Source organism: Choloepus didactylus, chromosome 15 (assembly GCF_015220235.1).
Source record: "Choloepus didactylus isolate mChoDid1 chromosome 15, mChoDid1.pri, whole genome shotgun sequence".
In the NCBI taxonomy this organism is placed as follows: Eukaryota; Metazoa; Chordata; class Mammalia; order Pilosa; family Megalonychidae; genus Choloepus; species Choloepus didactylus.
This window is the reverse complement of record NC_051321.1, coordinates 38,785,786-38,790,768: the sequence shown is the minus strand read 5'-3', so window position 1 is coordinate 38,790,768 and position 4,983 is coordinate 38,785,786.

Sequence of the window (4,983 nt, the reverse complement as noted above, 5' to 3'; positions counted from 1 at the left end):
GTTTTCTTAAAGAGAGCACCAAGAAGTGGTAGATGAGAACTGGACGGAAGGTCATTTGGATGAGTGCCGCATACAGTGACTGGAGATTTGGGTATGAACGTGAGAGAATGTGTATCAAGGAGCAGCTCCAATTGTGGGGAAATATTGAGAGGATCAGCCATGGGCAAGAATGAACATTAAGTGCTGGAGTTCTTGACCCCACGTTGGTGTTCCTACAACACTAAATGAAGATTTCAACTGCTTTAATACTTTCTGTTTGCTAACTGAGGCTCAAATATTGATGGATGTCTCCATATTGCTAATCGTGTTTTCTGTCTATTAGTCTTCTCTCCCCAGGAAGACAGCAGTATCTCTTGACAATAACATCAGGCTTTATTCTTTTTCTACTTTTCACTACATTGTTTTACACTTAACATAAGTGTGATGGCAAGTTGATGCTTTGCTCCTGAAGTCATTAGCTTTGTGTTATATCAAAAACATACATGTCCAAACATTTTATACATTTCACATAGTCATGCATCATGCATTAACCTTCTCACAGTTCATCTCCCAAGGGAAGCCACTTAAGCTTTGGCATGCATTTTTAAGACAACAAATATGTGTACTGGTGTACATATATATCTGTACACATGTATCCACAACTAAGAAATCATAAGTGATATGACATATGGTATTAAAATGGTTCTTTACAAATTTACATTCATGCCTTACATATTATTCTACAATTTGCTGTTTTTCTAGTAATCAATATATCATAGAGGAAAACCTCTATAATAACAGAAATATAGGCAAATAATTCAAAGGACAGATTAAAGAAGAAGAGACAGAAATGACTAACATGAAAAAAACTTAAAAATAAAAACTGCAAATAAATTACATTGCATACCTTTTCAACTGTATTGATTGGCAATGAAAATAGAGTTTGCAAAATGTGGACAAACAGGCAGTCTTGTAGTTCTAATGTCACTTTATCTACGCATCTCACCTAAGTATCTTACTGAAATTTGTAATCTCCCCTCCATCACCTCTTTTTTCCTTATGGCTCAATATTTTCTTCTCCTTTCACCATTTTTGGCACTTTGCATGTTTTACATTAATCTTTTCATAGATTTATGAAGTAGATACTGTTTATGTCAATTACTACTGCTGCTGTAACAAATTACCACAAACCTAGTGCCTTAAAGCAACACAAATTATCATCTTACTTTTGTGGAGGTCAGAAGTCAAAAATAAGTCTCATTTGGCTGCAGTCAAGTCACCAGGGCTGGATCCAACCAGGGGCTCTAGGGGATGCTCCATGTCCCTGCCTTTCTCAGCCTCTGGAAGCAGCCTGTGCCCTTGCCTCATGACCCCTTCCTCACATAGCTCCAGCCTCTTGCTTCTGTTGTCACATAGCCTCCCACTAACTCTGATGCCCCTGCTTCCCTCTTACTAGGGCTCTGGTGTACACAGGGAACTGACCAGATAATCCAGGGTAAGCTCCTCATTTCAAAATCCTTGCTTTAAGGAAGGATTAAATCCCTTTTCCATGTACATTAAAATATTCCCAGTAGGCTGGCCCATCCATGTCCAGTGCCCTCTTGCTATGCGGGGCTCTGGGAGGTGCAGGAAAGATTCACCTTCTCAGGGAAGAGGGAGGCAGGCATGGGCTATTCCTGCTCATCTCAGACCCCTCTCAGCAGGACACCTGCCTCAGTCATGGGGCCACCATCTCTGCCTCTAGGATGATGGGCCTGTCTCGTTGTCCCCACCTGTTCACTATCTGGTCTTTGGGCCTCGTGTGTTTCTGCCTTCAGTGGCATCTTGGGCTGGCCCTTGGGTGTCTGGGGTCTTACAGTTACGGAATCAGGAGTGGAAGCAGCTCTGCCCAGCAGCCAGGCTGAGACAGAGTCATGCCTGGTCCCAGGGTTTTAATGTGGGCACATGGGGGGATAGAGAAAAAGAGAGCCTTGCTGAAGCCACAGGAACTGAGGAGAACAGACTTGGGTCTGAAAGAGTTGTATAAGGATGGAATGGTTGGTATTGTTTCTTTAATACCTTGATAGAATTCACAAGGAAAGAATCTGAGTTTGAGGTTCACTCTGGGGAGTCTATTCTAATTCAGTGTCTTTGATCAGTATAGTGCATTTTAGATTCTCTTTGATCCTGTGTCATTTTGTGACATTTATCATACATTGTGCCTTGGGTCATGTCTGTGGATGGAAAGTGGCACACTCAGAGACCTCACCATTGCAGTTCCTTTCCTCACAGGGAATCCCCTCAGGATCTGCCGGATCTGTGTGACTCACCAGCCTCTCACACACTGTTGTCTTTGGAAGAACTCATCCAGATTTAGGAGATGTTTTCAGTGGGAACGTTAGACTGATCAAGCTTCCTATCCATTTGCAGAAAGTGGGCCTCCCTCACTGCATCACTGGACAGAAATGAAAGGGCCCCTTTTCCTCTCCACCATGTTAACTCCTGCCCCAGAAAGAGTGGCTGGGAACAGGTTAGCAACTGATTTCAATGCCTGCGGATCACTTGACGCAGCTGCAAATTCCACCGACGGTGAAGGGAAGGCAAGAAACCCAGTGGGCCCTCACCTAGAGCTGAGCTTTCTCACAAAGCCCTTTCATGACCTCCCTGGGAAAGTGGTCCAGGCCAGAGATTTCTCTAGGAAGGGCAGGGTCTCGAATGCAGGTCTCAGGGAAAGGAGGGATCTCCTTTTCTTTGAGTCCCAAGACCAGCTCAGGGGGAAACAGACAAGGAGCCTCGGGTTGAGTGAGAGAGGACCTCACAGGCCCCCGGCCTCCTGCACTGGCCTGGAACACACAGGGCCCAGAGCCCAAACTTATTGAATATTTTTAAATGTGAGTGAGGAGCTAACAATTTAGAAACCCTTGTGAAGGGAAGAGGAGGACTGAAGCAGAAATTCAGAGAGGGAGAAAAAGCCTGAAGTCCTAATTATCTCCACAGGGCACTTCCCTGGGAGGGACAGGAAGACTCGGGCCTTTTTGTCCACCTGGTTTCTGTCGCCCTCTGCTGCTCATTTGGGAATCAACATCTCATTGAATTTCCACGTTAAGTGCACAGGGCTCTTCTCAAAATGCCAGAAGCAAGTGGCAGGGAAGCAAAGCAAACCTGGGCAGTGGCTGAGCCAGTGAGATAGCCCAAGCCCCTGCCCTTTCCCACTTGTTTTAGTTTCCAGGCTGCTATGACAAATACCACAGAACAGGCTGGCTTAAACAACAGGAATTTATGTTGCAGTTTTGGAAGCTGGGAGTCCAAAACCACATATCAGCAGCCCACACTCTCTCCTGGCGTCATCCTGGTGGTGACTTGCCTACAATCCTGGCACTGCTCAGCTTCTAGATGCACCTGCTTCTGTCCCATGGTGATCTGTCTCTTTTTGTCCCTTCCCTGGTCTCCCTCTTCCTGTAAGGATTCCAGCCATAATGCATCACAGCCCACCCTTATTCACTCACAACTCAGCTTAACCAATGACACATTCCAAGATCCTGTTTACACTGAGTTCACACCCAGAGGACCATGGTTAGGACTTGAGCATGTCAGTTTTTGGGACATGGTTCAGACCCCAGCACCATCCTTTGACCTCCCCAGCAGTACATCTTCACCAGGCCCATCCTTGACACTTGGCCAGTGAGGTAGAACCTGATACCCTGTTAGCCACTCCCTCCTAGACTGAGTCCCAGAAAGGACATGCAAACGCTGGTCACAGCAATACCAGCCGCTGCATGTCCGCCATGCAGAATGGCTTCTCAGTAATGCTTGCAGCTCTTCTGACCATGTCCCAGGTCCTATCCACTAGGAAGCCCAAACTCCCGTCTCACTAGTCACCTATACAAGGAGGTTCTGAGGCCAGATCCTGAGGCCAAGATACATGCCTCTGCTGTCAAGGCATAACAAGAAAGTCAGAGAGGATGATGGACATGGAGGTGATAGGAACTAGAACAGAGCATGAAAATCTCAGGCAGGGCTTAGAAGGGAACTTGAAAATCAACATCTTGAAGAAGCTTTCTACCTGTCTTAGTTCTGCAAATGTGCTCTCAAATGGTAGGTCAGCAGGCAGAGAAACAAGCTATGGGATGTGCTGGTGCAGGCTGCAGTTTAACCCTCAATCTCCCAGGCTGTGTCCCCGCCTCCCTTCCACCACTGCTTCTCTCATTGCATGGTCTCATAGGTACAGAGTGTCCTGGCTCTCATGGAGCTTTTATTTGCTTGTTTATGTGACCCAAACCCACCCCCTGAGGAGCAGCATTCTGGGCATGGGAAGGTGGATACTGTGTGCAGATGTGGAGTCTGCAGTTCAGAGAGGGGAGACAGTGTTGCCTCAGATGCCCTTGAACTTGCCCTCCTGTAGGCTCAGGATAGGTCAGGCCAGTCTGGCCCTTCTAGCCTGGGAGGCAGCTGTCCCCTCACTCTCTCTCTGTCTATGATTTCTAGCCCTTTGAAACAGGTCTAATAAGATGTTGTTTTACTTAGTCCTTTTCCAAAGTGGTTGTCCCTTTTTACATTTCCCTTAGCAGAGATTTAGCATTTCTCGGTTATTCACATTTTTGCACATCTGTTTTCATGATTTTAAAATTTAGCTTTTTATAGTAAGAGTGTGACTTGTATCTGATTTTTCATTAATGTGTCCCCTAAGATAGCGATGTTGATTCCTTTCCATGTACTTCTTGAGCTGTTGTATTTTTTCTTTATAAATTGTCTTTTCGAGGTGTTCCCATTTTAAAATTTCTGTGAACTTTTATCCTTTGGGTTTCACAATTAATTATTTAACTGTTTATGGTTTAGGGTAACACAACTAAAGTGGGGTGAGGATGGCATTGATGGAGAGAATGGGGCTGCTTGTCTGAGAGGGAACTTAGCACCCAGCATTCCTCTGGAGGGTGTCACCACCCAGGAGGCAGGAGGTTTCCACATGGAGCAGGGGCCAGAAGATGCCTTGTTTGGGGAATCACAGCCCAAGCAGGTTGAGGGGAG